At 37.7% G+C, this 18,596-nt stretch overlaps 1 protein-coding gene and 1 pseudogene across 5 annotated transcripts in view; one reads left to right on the top strand and one right to left on the bottom strand.

Moving 5' to 3' along the window:
• The window catches only part of EDA (ectodysplasin A), a 435,590-nt gene that overhangs the window by 319,218 nt on the left and 97,776 nt on the right, over positions 1 to 18,596 (top strand). The gene's annotated exons all lie outside the window — the stretch shown is intronic.
• LOC112615514 lies at positions 2,464 to 4,460 on the bottom strand (annotated as a pseudogene). The gene has a single exon (XR_003117391.1). The product of XR_003117391.1 is annotated as a CCR4-NOT transcription complex subunit 7 pseudogene (transcript).

The following is an 18,596-nucleotide window of genomic DNA, read 5'->3' as shown; positions in this document are numbered from 1 at the left end:
GGCGCCTGTAATCCCAGATACTCAGGAGGCTGAGGCAAGAAAATCGCTTGAACCTGGGAGGTGGAGGTTGCAGTGAGCCGAGATCGTACCACTGCACTCCAGCCCAGGTGACAGTACGAGACTCCGTCTAAAAAAAGAGAAAAAAAGAAAAAAGGATAAAATGGTGAATCCTTTTCCTGTCTTTTTCTTGATGCCTCTCTCTTGGAGCCCTCCTTCCTTCCATTCAGACTAAATGTTCCTTAGGCCTACTGTACAGCTGGGACTTACTTTTATTAGTCTTTGCGATCTTAAAATGTCTTTCTTTTGTTATCAGACTCAATTGATAGTTGATTAGGACAAAATTATAGGTTCGAAATAATTTTCTGTCAGAATTTTGAAGGCATTCCTCCATTGTTCTCTCTAAGAGCCAGCGTTGCTGATCAGGTGATCAAACCATTCCAATTCTTGTTCCCGTAACTATTAATGTTTTTCCTCTCTGGAAGCTTTTAGGATCTTTTCTATATCTTTGCTGTTCTGAAATGTCATAATGTGTGTAGGGGTTGAGCAAACTGGTTTAGTACCCCAGATATAAGGCCTGCAACTCAATAAGCCTCACCTATGTAAATAGAGCCATTATACTGGGGGACCTCTAAATTCCAGATAGTAGAGATCTTTGTTTTAGAACATGAATGCCCACATTAGTTACCTCAATTAGACAATTTATTCAATCTCTTTAGAGAATAACCTTCTGATTTTTTTCTTTGCCTTGGGAATCAATGCCTGAATACTAGCAGTTCTATATGCAGTGGAGGAAAATGATTAATATACAGATTTTCAATGAATTTATCATATTTCATTGTCACCCTCTGCCTTACTTGGCATTTCCAATTTTCAAACTTTTCTGTGATCCTACAAGCTGTAAGCCCCCTCTGTCATTTTATCTGCCAATCTTTATCAGCCAGCATCCTATTGAATTTCTGTCTATCAGAAATGTATTGGGATCTCTTTTCCACTGACTCCCTCTACTATTGTCTTCATTATATCTTTTTTGTTGTTTAATGTCATTTAAAAAATTTTTTTATTTTTAATTTTTGTGAGTACATAGTAGGTATATGTTTATGGGGTACACGAGATACTTTGATACAGGCACACAATGCGTAATAATCACATCAAGGTAAATGCAGTAACCATCACTTCAAGCATTTATCCTTTCTTTGTATTGCAAACAATCCAGTTATACTCTTAGTTTTTTTAATGTATAATATTTTAAAATGTACAATATTAAAATGTACAATAAATGATTGTTGACTATAGTCACCTTGTTTTGCTATCAAATACGAGATCTTATTCATTCTAACTATATTTTGTACCCTTTAATAATCCCCACTCCCCCACCCATTACTACCCTTGCCAGCCTCTGATAACCATCATTCTACTCTACATCCCCATGAGTTCAATTGTCTTAATTGTTTAGCTCCCACAAATATGTGAGAATATATGAAGTTTGTCTTTCTCTGGCGTCTTTCACTTAACATAATGACCTCCATTTCCCTCCATGTTGTTGCAAATGACAGTATCTCATTCTTTTTATGGATAAATAGTACTGCATTGTGTATGTGTACCATATCTTCTTTATCCATTCATCTGTTGATAGAAACTTAGGTTGCTTCCAAATCTTGGCTATTGTGAATACTGCCACAATAATCATGGGAGTGCAGATATCTCTTTTGATATACTGATGTCCTTTCTTTTGAGTATTTACCTAGCTGATATCCTTTCTTTTGGGTATATACCTAGCAGTAGGATTGCGGGGTCATATGGTAGTTCTATTTTTAGTTTTTTGAGGAACCTCCAAACTGTTCTCCACAGTGATTATTATAATTTACATTCCCACCAACAGTGTACAAGGGTTCCCTGTTCTCCACATCCTCATAAGCATTTGTTATTGCCCGTCTTTTTTTTTTAATAAGAAAACATTTTTAAAGCCTTTATTTACAAAAGCTTTAAAAACAAATAATACCCTCTGTTTTGCAAATAATATTTGTTTAAAAAGGACCACCCAGTTACAGCACTGTAATATCATGAATAAAGAATGTACAAGGGAGACAAATCAATGTGACTAACATTTGGAGATTTGCTAATATTATTGATTGAAGTATAGGTAATACACATTCTAACTTGTAGTCCATCATTTCAGGGTAGAGTTAATGGTTACCGAAAAGTCTTCCTACATCCTACACATGCTCTGGTCTGGTCACGTGTTCTGCATGGTGAAATATTTCACAGTCTCTTTTGTCAATATATGTAAAATAGATTGCAAAGATATACACAAAAAAATAAACAAGCATTACACTCCTCAGGTAATTTTATTAGCTCTCTCTATATATTCTCAAGCATCAAAATGTTATACTTGATTGAAGATTTGTTTCAGAAAATATTTTATCCTTTATGTACTCATATATATATGAGTACATAAAATATATGTTATATATATACATATATATGGATTTTGTTGTTTTGTACCACATCTCTTCATTACTTACCTTTGTAGCAACTATGAAAGCACAATTTTTAACTTCTAATTTAATTTGGTACAAAATATGCCTAAAGACTTGTTATCTTTGGATTTTAAAAAAATCAATTTGTATAACCAACAAATCAAGAGCATCGTAAGTATGGCTACAAAATGAAAAAAAAAAAAAAACAAGAATAAACAGTGATAGAATAAAAATAAGCAGATCAAGGGAAGTGTGCTATCATAAAGTAACTGTAGCTTCAACATCTTGAGTACCAGTTTCCTGGCAGATACTAAATATCCAATCACAAGGGATTTTTCCTGAAGGATGTAAGACTGGTTTGAAAATTCTTCAGTCACAGAGCAGCTTACACATGCCAATTAGAAACTGACAGACACTAGATGTGCTTGGAAGATTAAACACTACGTACAGAAACAGCAGTTACTAAGCTCCTCAGTAGTTTCTTGTCTTTTTTTTTTTTTTTTTTTTTTTTAGTTTCACTGAATTGACAGTTTGCACAATGAATGTGCTATATTCTGTGGGTCAAAACCGAGTAAATGCTGTGTAAAGTTGGCAGATGGTCATTTTTCCAGCTAAGATCAAGTAAAAACAAAATTTCTGATAAAACAGAGGTTTCGAGTCAGAATCACTCTCCAAAGTACAAAATTGATGGTCCACATTCTCAAATAGCTAAAACTCCTGTAGAATGGAAGGGAGAGACACGAAACAGAGAAATAAATTACAGTCAGTGCTAGTTAATTTAGGAAAAGGGAAAAATAAACCAAACTCCCAAGTAGGTAAAGTTTATCAAAATATTCAGTGATGTAGCTTTCTCCACTCTCTGTTGCACACACTTGCTAACAAGTATATTAAATTAAGGCCAAATTTAACCTGAATGTGTTTTTTGTTTGTTTGTTTGTTTGTTTTTTGATCTGAGATAGGAACAATCATACTTAGTACTGAAAGGCAGACAATAAAATGGGCCATGAAAGGGTGGGGGGAGGTACTGTCTATTTTTCAAGGGATTCAACCAGAGATAAAACCTATATACAAGCATGTGTGTAGCTCGAAATAAAATAAAAATAAAAGGACTATTTCACGTCATGACTGCTTGTTGGCTTCTTCTTCATATGCATTCCCTGTGCCATTCTGTACATAGGGTGATGAATCAGAACCAAGGCCATACATACATGACCACAATATTTGTCTTCATCAATATGACCTTCAAAGAACATTTCTCTCATTTTGAAAAAGGCCATTCCTGTGAGCAATGAATTAGATCCTGCCTGATGTTGTGGTCCTATCTATTCCAGTTTTAACTGTTCTGCCACCTCCTGTAATCCATCTTTGAGATTTTTGCAGCTCTTCATGAGGTACTTTACATCATAAATGGCAGGTAAAAACAATGGAAGGATCTCAAAGAAGTCAAGTTCTTCTTCAGGCAAGTTAGAGTTGGTCAGGATTTTGATTAAATAGCCAAAGTTGTAACTGCTATGAAATGACAACCATTTGACCCCTTCACAGAGGACCACTCCTGAAGTCATAAGAAGTTCTACAAAGTACTGGGTCTCAATTCCTGCCTCATCATGTTTTTTAAACCGGATACCACGTGTTGTTAGTAGCTCTATAGAGTCCTGGGCATACATGTCCTCCGTCAAATTAAATTTAAAATTAAACTGCCAAGTTGAAGTTCCTGGAGGGTATTCTCCTTGCTCATTCATAAATGTCAGTCCTAGCTGAATTATCTTTAGCAAGTCTACATTACACCGCAATAGTTGGTATTGATAGTCAGCATTGCTCCTGAATTCCCCAATGGGTCTTGCAACCACACCTGGAAACTCAAGTGTCCATAGCAATGTAATTATATTTTTGGATAACTTGACGAATTTTCTTCATCTCTTCATCCACGTTGCAAGCCCAAACTTCACAAATTCTTTGGCTATAATCCACAGTTGCTGCTGGCATAGTGAGGGCACAAGGGAGTATAGATGCCAAGCATCAAAATGTTATACTTGATTGAAGATTCGTTTCAGAAAATATTTTATCCTTTATTTATGTACTTGTGTCGCTGAGCTTGCGCTCCTCCTCTTCCCCTCGCCATAGAGACAGTACCCAGCGGCAGTGGCAGTGGTGGGTACCCCATAGACACCTCTCGCCCAGCAAGGGGGAAAGGTGAGCAGGAGCTGCGCCGCACCATGCTGCGCCGTCGCTTTTCACACTGTCCATCTTTTGAATAAAAGTTAAAATGGATAAAGGCCATTTTCACTGGGGTGAGATGATATCTCATTGTAGTTTCAATTTGCATTTCTCTGATGATCGATGATGTTGAGTACCTTTTAATATGCTTCTCTGCCATTTGTATGTCTTCTTTTGAGAAATGTCTATTCAGATCTTTTGCTCATTTTAAAATCAAATTATTAGATTTTTTTTCCTATAGAGTGGTTTGAGCTCCTTATATATTCTGGTTATTAATCTCTGTCAGATGAGAACTTTGCAAATACTTTTTCCCATTCTGTGGGTTATCTCTTAATTTTGTGGATTGTTTCCTTTGCTATGTAGAAACTTTTTAATTTGATATGCTCCCATTTGTCCATTTTTGCTTTGGTTGCCTGTGCTTGTGGGATATTAAATTTTTGCCCAGTCCAATTTCCTGGAGTTCCCTCAATTTTTTTCTATTAGTGTCATAGTTTGAGGTCCTAGATTTAAGTCTTTAATCCATTTTAATTTTATCTTTGTGTACAGTGAGAGATAGGGGTCTAGTTTCATTCTTTTGCAAATGGATATCTAGTTTTCCCAGCACCATTTACTGAAGAGATTGTCTTTTCCAAATGTATGTTCCTGGAACCTTTGTCAAACATGAGTTCACTGTAGATGTATGGATTTATTCCAGGGTTCTGTATTCTGTTCCATTAGTCTATGTGTCTCTTTTAATGCCAGTACCATGCTGTTTGGGTTGCTATAGCTCTGTATTACAATTTGAAATCAGGTAATGTGATTCCTCCAGTTTTGTTCTTTTTGCTCAGGATAGCTTTGGCTATTCTGGGTCTTTTGTGGTTCCATATACATTTTAGAATATTTTTTATTTCCATGAAGAATGTCATTGATATTTTGATAGGGATTGCATTGAATCAGTAGATAGATTGAGGTACTATAAATATTTAACAATATTGGTTTTTCTAATCCATGAACATAGAATATCTTTTCCACTTTTTGTGTGTCCTCTTCAATTTCTTACATCAGCGTTTTATAGTTTTCATTGTAGAGATCTTTCACTTCTTTAGTTAAGTTTATTCCTAGGTATTTTATTGTATTTGTGGCTGTTGTAAATGGAATTACTTTCTTAATTTCTTTTTCAGATTGTTTGCTGTTGAAATATAGAAATGCTATGTTGATTTTTTTTATCCTGCAATGTTACTGAACTTGTTTATCAGTTCTAATCGTTTTTTTGGTGGAGTCTTTAGTTTTTTCCATATATAAGATCATTTTATCTACAAATAAAGATAATTCAACTTTATCCTTTCCAATTTGCGTGCCCTTTATATCTTTCTGTCATCCAATTGCTCTAGCCAGGACTTCCAGTACTGTCTTGAATAACAGTGGTGAAAATGGGCATCTTTGTCTTATTCTAGCTCTTGGAGGAAAGGCTTTCAGTTTTTCCCTATTGAGTATGATACTAACTGTGGGTCTGTTATATGTGACTTTTTTTGTATTGAGGTATGTTCCTTCTAAACCCAGTTTGTTGAGGGTTTTTATGATGAACAGATGTTGAATTTTATCAAACTCTTTTTTCAGCATCAGTTGAAATGATCATATCATTTTTGTCCTTCGTTCTGTTGATATGATGTATCACATTGATTGACTTGCATATGTTGAGCCATCCTTGCATTCCTGGGATAAATGCCACCTGGTCACAGTGAGTGATCTTTTCAATGTGTTGTTGAATTCAGTTTGCTAGTATTTTGTTGAGGGTTTTTGTATCAATGTTTATCAGGGATATTGGCTTGTAGTTTTCTTTTTTTTTGATGTTTTTGTCTGGTTTTGGTATCAGGGTAATACTGGCCTTATAGAATGAGTTTGGAAGTACTCCCTCATTCTCTGTTTTTTGGAATAGTTTGAGAAGGATTGATATTAGTTCTTTTTTAAATGTTTGATAAAATTGAGCACTGAAGCAATTGGGTCCCAGGCTTTTCTTTGCTGGGAGATGTTTTATTACAACTTAAATCTCATTATTTGTTATTAGTCTGTTCAGGTGATGGATTTCATCATGGTTCAATCTTGGTAAGTTGTATGTGTCTAGGAATTTACTCATTTCTTCTAGATTTTTCAATGTATTGGCATACAGTTGCTCATAATAGCCTATATGATCTTTTGTATTTCTTCAGTGTCAGTTATAATGTCTCCTTTTTCATCTCTAATTTTATTACTTTAGGTTTTCTCTCTTTTTGTAGTTAGTTGGGCTAAAGGTTTGTTGATTTTGTTTTGTTTGTCTTTTGATAAAAAACTTTTCATTTTATTGATCTTTTGTATTTTTTTTGTTTTATTTTTATTTATTTATTTATTTATTTTAATTTATTTATTATTATTATACTTTAAGTTGTAGGGTACATGTGCATAACGTGCAGGTTTGTTACATATGTATACTTGTGCCATGTTGGTCTGCTGCACCCATCAACTCGTCATTTACATCAGGTATAACTCCCAGTGCAATCCCTCCCCCCTCCCCCCTCCCCATGATAGGCCCCGGTGTGTGATGTTCCCCTTCCCGAGTCCAAGTGATCTCATTGTTCAGTTCCCACCTATAAGTGAGAACATGCGGTGTTTGGTTTTCTGTTCTTGTGATAGTTTGCTAAGAATGATGGTTTCCAGCTGCATCCATGTCCCTACAAAGGATGCAAACTCATCCTTTTTTATGGCTGCATAGTATTCCATGGTGTATATGTGCCACATTTTCTTAATCCAGACTGTCACTGATGGACATTTGGGTTGATTCCAAGTCTTTGCTATTGTGAATAGTGCTGCAATAAACATACGTGTGCATGTGTCTTTATAGCAGCATAATTTATAATCCTTTGGGTATATCCCCAGTAATGGGATGGCTGGGTCATATGGTACATCTAGTTCTAGATCCTTGAGGAATCGCCATACTGTTTTCCATAATGGTTGAACTAGTTTACAATCCCACCAACAGTGTAAAAGTGTTCCTATTTCTCCACATCCTCTCCAGCACCTGTTGTTTCCTGACTTTTTAATGATCGCCATTCTAACTGGTGTGAGATGGTATCTCATTGTGGTTTTGATTTGCATTTCTCTGATGGCCAGTGATGATGAGCATTTTTTCATATGTCTGTTGGCTGTATCAATGTCTTCTTTTGAGAAATGTCTGTTCATATCCTTTGCCCACTTTTTGATGGGGTTGTCTGTTTTTTTCTTGTAAATTTGTTTGAGTTCTTTGTAGGTTCTGGATATTAGCCCTTTGTCAGATGAGTAGATTGCAAAAATTTTCTCCCATTCTGTAGGTTGCCTGTTCACTCTGATGGTAGTTTCTTTTGCTGTGCAGAAGCTCTTTAGTTTAATTAGATCCCATTTGTCAATTTTAGCTTTTGCTGCCGTTGCTTTTGGTGTTTTAGACATGAAGTCTTTGCCCATGCCTATGTCCTGAATGGTACTACCTAGGTTTTCCTCTAGGATTTTTATGGTATTAGGTCTAACATTTAAGTCTCTAATCCATCTTGAATTAATTTTCGTATAAGGAGTAAGGAAAGGATCCAGTTTCAGCTTTCTACTTATGGCTAGCCAATTTTCCCAGCACCATTTATTAAATAGGGAATCCTTTCCCCATTTCTTGTTTTTCTCAGGTTTGTCAAAGATCAGATGGCTGTAGATGTGTGGTATTATTTCTGAGGACTCTGTTCTGTTCCATTGGTCTATATCTCTGTTTTGGTACCAGTACCATGCTGTTTTGGTTACTGTAGCCTTGTAGTATAGTTTGAAGTCAGGTAGCGTGATGCCTCCAGCTTTGTTCTTTTGACTTAGGATTGTCTTGGAGATGCGGGCTCTTTTTTGGTTCCATATGAACTTTAAAGCAGTTTTTTCCAATTCTGTGAAGAAACTCATTGGTAGCTTGATGGGGATGGCATTGAATCTATAAATTACCTTGGGCAGTATGGCCATTTTCACAATATTGATTCTTCCTATCCATGAGCATGGTATGTTCTTCCATTTGTTTGTGTCCTCTTTTATTTCACTGAGCAGTGGTTTGTAGTTCTCCTTGAAGAGGTCCTTTACATCCCTTGTAAGTTGGATTCCTAGGTATTTTATTCTCTTTGAAGCAATTGTGAATGGAAGTTCATTCATGATTTGGCTCTGTGTTTGTCTGTTATTGGTGTATAAGAATGCTTGTGATTTTTGCACATTAATTTTGTATCCTGAGACTTTGCTGAAGTTGCTTATCAGCTTAAGGAGATTTTGGGCTGAGACAATGGGGTTTTCTAAATATACAATCATGTCATCTGCAAACAGGGACAATTTGACTTCTTCTTTTCCTAACTGAATACCCCTGATTTCTTTCTCTTGCCTAATTGCCCTAGCCAGAACTTCCAACACTATGTTGAATAGGAGTGGTGAGAGAGGGCATCCCTGTCTTGTGCCAGTTTTCAAAGGGAATTTTTCCAGTTTTTGCCCATTCAGTATGATATTGGCTGTGGGTTTGTCATAAATAGCTCTTATTATTTTGAGGTACGTTCCATCAATACCGAATTTATTGAGCGTTTTTAGCATGAAGGGCTGTTGAATTTTGTCAAAAGCCTTTTCTGCATCTATTGAGATAATCACGTGGTTCTTGTCTTTGGTTCTGTTTATATGCTGGATTATGTTTATTGATTTGCAAATGTTGAACCAGCCTTGCATCCCAGGGATGAAGCCCACTTGATCATGGTGGATAAGCTTTTTGATGTGTTGTTGAATCCGGTTTGCCAGTATTTTATTGAGGATTTTTGCATCGATGTTCATCAGGGATATTGGTCTAAAATTCTCTTTTTTTGTTGTGTCTCTGCCAGGCTTTGGTATCAGGATGATGTTGGCCTCATAAAATGAGTTAGGGAGGATTCCCTCTTTTTCTATTGATTGGAATAGTTTCAGAAGGAATGGTACCAACTCCTCCTTATACCTCTGGTAGAATTCAGCTGTGAATCCATCTGGTCCTGGACTTTTTTTGGTTTGTAGGCTATTAATTATTGCCTCAATTTCAGAGCCTACTATTGATCTATTCAGGGATTCAACTTCTTCCTGGTTTAGTCTTGGAAGAGTGTAAGTGTCCAGGAAATTATCCATTTCTTCTAGGTTTTCCAGTTTATTTGCGTAGAGGTGTTTATAGTATTCTCTGATGGTAGTTTGTATTTCTGTGGGGTCGGTGGTGATATCCCCTTTATCATTTTTAATTGCGTCGATTTGATTCTTCTCTCTTTTCTTCTTTATTAGTCTTGCTAGTGGTCTGTCAATTTTGTTGATCTTTTCAAAAAACCAACTCCTGGATTCATTGATTTTTTGGAGGGATTTTTGTGTCTCTATCTCCTTCAGTTCTGCTCTGATCTTAGTTATTTCTTGCCTTCTGCTAGCTTTCGAATGTGTTTGCTCTTGCTTCTCTAGTTCTTTTAATTGCGATGTTAGAGTGTCAATTTTTGATCTTTCCTGCTTTCTCTTGTGGGCATTTAGTGCTATAAATTTCCCTCTACACACTGCTTTAAATGTGTCCCAGAGATTCTGGTATGTTGTATCTTTGTTCTCATTGGTTTCAAAGAACATCTTTATTTCTGCCTTCATTTCGTGATGTACCCAGTAGTCATTCAGGAGCAGGTTGTTCAGTTTCCATGTAGTTGAGCGGTTTTGATTGAGTTTCTTAGTCCTGAGTTCTAGTTTGATTGCACTGTGGTCTGAGAGACAGTTTGTTATAATTTCTGTTCTTGTACATTTGCTGAGGAGTGCTTTACTTCCAATTATATGGTCAATTTTGGAGTAAGTACGATGTGGTGCTGAGAAGAATGTATATTCTGTTGATTTGGGGTGGAGAGTTCTATAGATGTCTATTAGGTCTGCTTGCTGCAGAGATGAGTTCAATTCCTGGATATCCTTGTTAACTTTCTGTCTTGTTGATCTGTCTAATGTTGACAGTGGAGTGTTGAAGTCTCCCATTATTATTGTATGGGAGTCTAAGTCTCTTTGTAAGTCTCTAAGGACTTGCTTTATGAATCTGGGTGCTCCTGTATTGGGTGCATATATATTGAGGATAGTTAGCTCTTCCTGTTGAATTGATCCCTTTACCATTATGTAATGGCCTTCTTTGTCCCTTTTGATCTTTGATGGTTTAAAGTCTGTTTTATCAGAGACTAGTATTGCAACCCCTGCTTTTTTTTGTTCTCCATTTGCTTGGTAAATCTTCCTCCATCAACTAACGAGCAAAATAACCAGTTAATATCATAATGGCAGGATCAAGTTCACACATAACAATCTTAACCTTAAATGTAAATGGACTAAATGGTCCAATTAAAAGACACAGACTGGCAAACTGGATAAAGAGTCAAGACCCATCAGTCTGCTGTATTCAGGAGACCCATCTCACACGCAGAGACATACATAGGATCTTTTGTATTTTTATTTCAAATTTCTACTCTGGCCATTATTATTTCTTTTCTTCTACTAATTTTGAGTTTGCTTTGCTCTTGCATTTCTGGTTCTTTTTTAACTTTTGTGAGTACATAGTAGGTGTATATATTTGTGAGTTACATGAGGTTTTTTGATACAGGCATGCAGTACATATTAATCACATCATGGTAAATGGGGTATCCATTTCCTCAAACATTTATCCTTTATGTTACAAACAATACCATTATGCTATTTTAGTTAGTTTTCAATGTGCAATTAAGTGCAATTCTAGTTCTTTAAGATACACCATTAGGTTGTTCATTTGAAATTTTTCTAGTTTTTTATTGTAGGCACTTATTGTTATAAACTTTCCTCTTAGTACTGCTTTCACTGTATTCCATAGGTTTTTGTATGTTGTATTTCCATTTTCATTTGCTTCAAGAAATTTTTTAATTTCCTTCTTAATTTCTTCATCGGCCCACTGGTCATTCAGGAGTATATTGTTTAATTTCCATGTGTTTGTATAGTTTCCAAAATTCCTCGTTATTGGTTTCTAGTTTTATTCCATCGTGGTCAGGGAAGATACTTGATATTATTTCAAGTTTTTGAATATTTTAAGATTTCTCTTGTGGCCTAACATATGGTCTATCCTTGAGAATGATCCATGTGCTGAGAAGAAGAGTATATACTTTGCAACCATTGGATGAAATGTTCTGTGAATATCTATTAGGTCCATTTGGTCTATAGTGCAGATTAAGTCTGATGTTTCTTTGTTGATTTTCTGTCTGGATGATCTATCCAATGCTGAAAGAGAAGTGTTGAAGTCTCCAGCTATTACTGTCTTGGGGTCCATCTCTCTCTTTAGCTCTAATAATATTTGTTTTATATATCTGGGTCCTCCAGAGTTGGGTGCATATATATATTTAAAATTGTTATATCTTCTTGTTGAATTGACCCCTTTATCATTATATAATGACCTTCTTTGTCTCTTTTTATAGCTTTTGTCTTGAAATATATTTTGTCTGCTATAAGTATAGCTATTCCTGCTAATTTTTTTGTTTCCATTGGCATGGAATATCTTTTTCCATCCCTTTATTTTCAGTCTATGTGTGTCTTTATACATGAAGTGTGTTTCTTGTAGGCAACAGATTATTGGGTCTTGATTTTTTATCTACTCAGCCACTCTATGTTTTTTTATGTTATTATTGATAAGTAAAGACTTACTCCTGCCATTTTATTACTTGTTTTATATTTTTGTGGTCATCTCTTCCTTCTTTCCTTTCTTCCTGTCGTCCTTCTAGTGAAGGTGATTTTCTCTGATGGTATGATTTAATTTCTTGATTTTGATTTTTTGTGTATCTGTTGTATTTTTTTACTTAAGATTACCATTTATGCTTGCAAATAATATCTTATAACCATTTATTTTAAACTGATGACAACAATGATTACATATACAAACAAACTAACAAGCAAAGAGAAAACTAATAGAAACTCTACACTTTAACTTCATCCCCCCACTTTAAAACCTTCTTTTCTATTTATATCTTATTTTATTGTCTATGTCTTGAAAAGTTGCTGTAGTTATTATTTTTTATTGGTTCTTCATTTAGTCTTTATACTTAGGATAAGAGTCATTCGCACACCAGAGTTACAATGTTATAATATTCTGTGTTTTCCTGTGTACTTACTATTACCAGTGAGTTTCGTATGTGCAGGTGGTTATTTATTACTTATTAATGTTCTTTTCTTTCTGATCGAAGTACTCCCTTTAGCATTTTTTGTAGGACAGGCCTTGTGTTGAAATCCCTCACTTTTGTTTGTCTGGGAAAGTCTTTATTTCTCCTTCACGTTTGAAGGAGATCTTCACTGAATATAGTATTCTAGGGTAAAAGGTGTTTTTTTTTCCTTCAGCACTTTAAATATGTCATGCCACTCTCTTCTAGTCTGTAGGGTTTCCACTGAGAAGTCTGTTGCCAGATGTATAGAGCTCCATTGTTATGTTATTCGTTTTTTTTCTCTTGCTGCTTTCAGGATCCTTTCTTTATCCTTCACCTTTGGGAGTTTGATAATTAAATGCTATGAGGTAGTCTTTTTTGGGTTAAATCTGCTTGGTATTCTATAACCTTCTTATACTTGAATATGGATATCTTTCTCCAGGTTTGGGACATTCTCTGTTATCCCTTTGAAGAAAGTTTCTACCCTGATCTCTCTCTATCTCTTCTTTAAGGCAAATAACTCTTGTATTTGCCCTTTTGAGGCTATTTTCTAGATCCTGTAGGCATGCTTCATTTTTTGTATTCTTTTTTCTTTTGTCTCCTCTGACTGTGTATTTTCAAGTAGCCTGTCTTCAGGCTTACTAATTTTTGCTTCTGCTTGATCAATTCTGCTAGTAAGAGACTCTGATGCATTCTTCAGTATGCCAATTGCATTTTTCAGCTCCAGAATTTCTTCTTTATTCTTTTTGTTTCAATCTCTTTGTTAAATTTATCTGATAGGATTCTAAATTTCTTCTCTGTGTTAGCTTGGATTTCATTGAGCTTCCTCAAAACAGCTATGTTGAATTCTCTGAGAAGTCACATATCTCTTTTTCTCCAGGATTGGTCACCAATGCCTTATTTAGTTCATTTGGTAAGGTCTTGATGCTTGTGGATATTCATCAATGTCTGGGCATCGAACAGTTAGGTATTGACTAGTCTCCGCAGTCTAGGTTTATTTGTACCCATCCTTCTTGGGAGAGCTTTCCAGGTATTTGAAGGGACTTGAGTGTTGTGATCTAAGTCTTTGGTCACTGCAGCTTTAGGGCCACCCCAAGCCCAATAATGCTGTGGCTCTTGCAGACTCATAGAGGTACCACCTAGATGGTCATGGGTAAGATCTGGGAGAATTCCCTAAATCACCATACAGAGACTCTTGCTCTCTTCCCTTACTTTCCCCCAAACAGAGTCTCTGTCTCTATGCTGAGCTGTCTGAGGCTAGGAGAGGGGTGACACAAGCACCACTGTGGTCACCACCACCTGGACTGTGCTGGATCAGACCCAAGGCCAGGATAGCACTGAGTCTCACCCCAGGCTGTGGTGACCACTGCCTGGCTACTGCCTATGTTCACTCAAGGCCCAAGGGCTCTACAATCAGCAGGTGGCAAATCTAGCCAAGCTTATGATATTCCCTTCAGGGTGGCAAGTCTCCCTGGCCCCAGACAGGTCCAAGGATGCCATCCAGGAGCCAGGACATGGAGTCAGGAAGCATAGGAACCTACTTGATGCTCTATTCTACTGTGGCTGAGCTGACACCCAAAGTGCAAGACAAAGCCCTTCACACTCTTCCTTCCCCTTTCCTCAAGCAGAAGAGTCTCTCCCTGTGGCTACCACTGCCTCAGGCCCATGGCGAGTACTGCCTGGCTATTGCCAGTGTTCACTCAAGGCCCAAGGGTCTTTAGTCAGCTTGTGGTGAATGCTGCCAGGCCTGGGACTCTTCCTTCAGGGCAGTGGGCTCCCCTCTGGCCCAGGACAGGTCCAGAAATGCCATCCAAGAGCCAAGGCCTAGAATTTGGGACCCCAAGAGCCCACTTGGTGCTCTACCCCACTGTGGCTGAGCTAGGACCTAAGCTGTAAAACAAAGTCCCTTTTACTCTTCCCTCTCCTTTTGTCAAGCAAGAGGATTCTCTCATAGCCACCACAGTTGGGAATGTACTGGGCCACACCTGAAGCCAGCACAGCTGAATCTCACACAAGGCCTGTGGTGAGTACTGCCTGGCTACCACTGCTGGTTTTTCAGGGGCCAAAGGCTCTTCAGTCAGCAGGTGATGGATTCTGTCAGGACTGGATCCTTCCCTTCATTGCAGCAGGTTCCCTTCTGACCCAGGGTGTGTTTAGAAATGTCATCCAGGAGCCAGGGCCTGGAACAGGAGCCTTAGGACTCTGCCTGGTACCCTATTCTACTGTGTCTGAGCTGGCATCCAACTTTCAAGACAAAGTCCTCTTTATTCTCCCCTCGCCTCTCCTCAAGAAAAGGGAAGGAATCTCTCCTGGAGTTCTGAGCTGCACTGCTTTTGGTTGAGGGAGGGGTGATGCAAGCACTCCCTTGGCCACCCCAGCTGATATACCACTAGATTGCATGCATTCCAAGCCACTGTCTCCAAACCCAGCACAGCACTAGGACTTGCCAAGGAATTGTTGTCCTTGCAGCCTAGACTGCCTTTCAAGTTTATTTAGAACCCCAAAGCACTTTAGCCTGCAGTGTTAGGGCTTGCCAGAACTTGGGTTCCAACCACTGGGATGGACAGTTCTCCTCTGGCTAGCACTGGTCTAATGTTCCTTCGGTGGTTGCCAGCTGAGTTCTGCCCCAGGTTGCTTTTCGCTGTGACAGGGCAGCACTGAGTTTCAATGCAAAGTCACAGTCACTGTTCTCTCCCCCCCCAAAGTGCAGATTCTCTCTGTGCTTCATGGCCACTGTCGGGGGATGGGTGAGAGGTAGCATAGGTGGCTTAAGACTGTCTTTCCTACCCTTTTCAGTGCCTCTTTCCTTAATATGATATTAAAACTAGGTACCATGATCACTCATCTGATTTTTGGTTCTTATTTAGATGCTTTTTTGTATGGATATTTGTTCAGTTTGGTGTTCCTGCAAGGGGGGATGATCACTGAAGGCTTTCTTTTTTTTTTTTTTTTTTTTTTTTTTTGAGACGGAGTCTTGCCCTGTTGCCCAGGCTGGAGTGCAGTGGCCGGATCTCAGCTCACTGCAAGCTCCGCCTCCCGAGTTCACGCCATTCTCCTGCCTCAGCCTCCCGAGTAGCTGGGACCACAGGCGCCCACCACCTCGCCCGGCTTGTTTTTTGTAGTTTTAGTAGAGACGGGGTTTCACTGTGTTCACCAGGATGGTCTCGATCTCCTGACCTCGTGATCCGCCCGTCTCGGCCTCCCAAAGTGCTGGGATTACAGGCTTGAGCCACCGCGCCCGGCCTGAAGGCTTTCATTTGGCCATCTTGCTCCACCTCCTCCACCTCTGTTTGTTTAATGTCATTTTAATGGGATCTTGGGAGAGAGAGGGGCTAAAACTGTTTGGTTAGTCAGTTACCTTGATGCAGATGACTATATACTTGTTAAATTTTAAAGTTTATGGAGTTTCTGTGGATTTTTTGGAAAATATTTGTAATTAGGAGCAATCAGGTATGAACTGGACAAACCTACATTGTTTATCCATTTATAGAAATCAGGGGATTCATTAGAGTTAAAGCTCTGTGAAAGAGATTAGTACAAAGCATTGAAATCTAATTCTCCATTGCTCCATGGAAAGATACTGTTAGTCCCTAATACTAACAATCAATGAATATGCATAAAATTGACTCTAATGAATAGGGTATTTTGCTATACTTCATTTCATTTGTTTATATTTTATCCTAATTTCTTTTTGAGTGGGTTGCTCCATTGAGATACTATACAAAATATTCATGAGACAACACTTAACATACTTTCTTCACTCACTTTCATGGTCACAAGCAAGAGTCAGGAATTTTCCTCTAAGAAAATGACATTTCCATAGACACCCTAATGCTGGATTCCAGTCAGTAGCCATATTGAAAAAAATTGTCTCTCAAGACATTTGTCTCTCAGTTTTACAGCCACTGAAATACTATTGGCCTGCCATGATGTCACATAATGAATTATTTTGTATTTATCCGAAGGGAGGCCCTGGAACACACTTGGACACGTGAGGCACTAAAATGCCAAGCTAACAGAGAACAGCATCGCAGCTTTGGATTTGTCTAATCTCACAGTGGTCTTGCTGGTCTCGTAGTTTTCTTACCAGTCCTTTTATGCTCTTGGTGATTCTAGTGTTATAGTCTTTAAAATCCTGAATTTGTGTCCCAGGACCTTTACTGTTTTTCCCAATTCTCAGGTTTGTTTCAGGCATTTATTACAGACTAAATCCTTGCTGATTAACCTGCCTGCCCCTAAGATACCTGTATCTTAAACTCTTCTTTGAATTCAATCTGCTGTGCTTATAGCCTATCCTTCTTGACCTTTTCCTCTGAAGTTACTTACTGATCTCTGAGATTCACTTTCTATACTCACATTCCTGTGAGCCAGTCCTGGATTAATGATCCACTGGCCACATATCTGCGTTCATATCCTTGTTATCTACCCAAGCCCATGAGTCTATTTGGACCATTGTTTCTAGTCTTTCTTTCATTATCTGAGCCCTAGTTATAACAGTTGAACTCTAGTCTACAATGTATTTCAATATCAATGTAAACTGAATATCACTCATCATTCCTTAAAATTTTTCCTACTACTTAATTTTTTTATAATATTTGGAACATTTTTGCCTTCTCAGAATCAATAGTCATCTGTTTCTTAATTTGCTTCTTACTTGTATCCTATTCCCCTCCCCCAAGTTCTGACTGTTGCAACTCTCTTTTCACTAACTACCTCACTTTTATCCTTCCTTCATATTTATCTTGAATGTTGTAGTCAGATGTGGCTTAGGGGTAGTTTATGTGGTTTAAGTCTCCATTGGCAGCAGAATGGATTTTGTAGAGTGCTATTAATAGTGAAATTTTGGACAAGGAGAAAAAAAAATCCTAGTTTAAATGTATTTCTCAGGCAATGTCATTTTAGTCATAAACGCTACTCTAACTTGTGCTAATCCAACTTCATAAAGGTAAACTACAACATCATTATCAAATGTTTAAGAGCCATTTAACAATTCACAATTAAGAGGTTGTGTTTGAGCTAATGTTTTCTGAATCCAGAGCTCATTTAATTTATAAACTCACAACTGATTGCCTTTAGTGATTTCCAGGTACTGCAAGTGGAAGAGTATGTTTTTCTCTTTATATGCCAAAGCACCTTTCACTTTAGAAGTACGAGGAATTACAAAATAAATAAGCACACACTTCCAAGGGAAGGCAGTGTCATCCAGTATATATAGTTGCCCTTCCTTTTATTCAAAGATGTCACTACTGATCTCATCCACTCTCATGTGGAGCAAAGACTAAATCTTCAACCAAAAGTCCTTTCTATATGACATACATACAAACCATTTTTTAATTTGTGTCTGCAGCTGCTACTTGTAGAGCCTGTCACTGTATGTATTTCTGTGTTTGACTTGTGGTCAGCTGAAAGCCTTTGCTCAAAAAGTTCAAAGAATCCATATTGTTGCATTCTAAGCTGGTCTCTGCTGCTGTTTTCCCCAGCAGCCCACAGCTATGTTAACGTTATTTGGAGCTATTCTTGAATTCATCCTTTAGAGTATTTCTTATGCCACGCCTGCTTGTGGTTATGCCATAAAGCTCACCATGCCAAAGATGCTTGGGTTTCCTTCTGCCATTGTATCTCTACACATGTCAGCAAGGAACAGTGATTTAATGCTGATAGACCAGCTGACTTCCAGAATCTCAGTAGTAGTCATCCCCTCTTACCATTTTACATTAAGCATGACTCTGACTCTGACAATAAAACAGTT

Source organism: Theropithecus gelada, chromosome X (assembly GCF_003255815.1).
Source record: "Theropithecus gelada isolate Dixy chromosome X, Tgel_1.0, whole genome shotgun sequence".
Classification (NCBI taxonomy): domain Eukaryota; kingdom Metazoa; phylum Chordata; class Mammalia; order Primates; family Cercopithecidae; genus Theropithecus; species Theropithecus gelada.
The sequence above is the reverse complement of the archived record's forward strand: the minus strand, read 5'-3'. Positions and strand labels throughout refer to the sequence as shown.